This window comes from Egretta garzetta, unplaced genomic scaffold (genome assembly GCF_000687185.1).
Source record: "Egretta garzetta isolate BGI_Z169 unplaced genomic scaffold, ASM68718v1 scaffold386, whole genome shotgun sequence".
NCBI lineage: Eukaryota > Metazoa > Chordata > Aves > Pelecaniformes > Ardeidae > Egretta > Egretta garzetta.
The window spans coordinates 505879-506329 of record NW_009260063.1 but is presented as its reverse complement, the minus strand read 5'-3'; positions in this window follow the sequence as shown (position 1 = coordinate 506329).

The window sequence follows — 451 nt, the reverse complement described above, 5'->3', positions numbered from 1 at the left end:
ATCACCCCTCTGCTGCCTCCCGCTTCGCACCCCCCCCCCTCTTGCTCTTGTTCTTTTTGGATGTGCCTGGCCTGAGGTGCGTGCTGTGGTAGAGCAGGCGACGGGAGCTGCTAGCTCGTAGCTCTGGATTTTGGATGGCAGAACTTGCGCGATGTTGCCTATAGCACGGTGTCACGTACCGTCGATACCTTATCAGAAATAAAGTGCGGCGCAGGCAGTGTTTCAAAATCGAGCTTGTTTTTGTTGAGGTGGAGCTAAAAAAAAAAAAAAAAAAAAAAAAAAAAAAAGAAATCAGAAAAGTTTGGTTAATGAGCGAGGCAAACCTCGGTAATCCACGCTTCCAGCGCCTTTCTGGCTCTGCCTCCACCGTCCCACACTGCGGCAGCTCCCTGCCAGGATAAGGTAAAGTTCTCTGCGGAGGTCAGGGATGTGCCTGTGAGTCCGTCCTTCG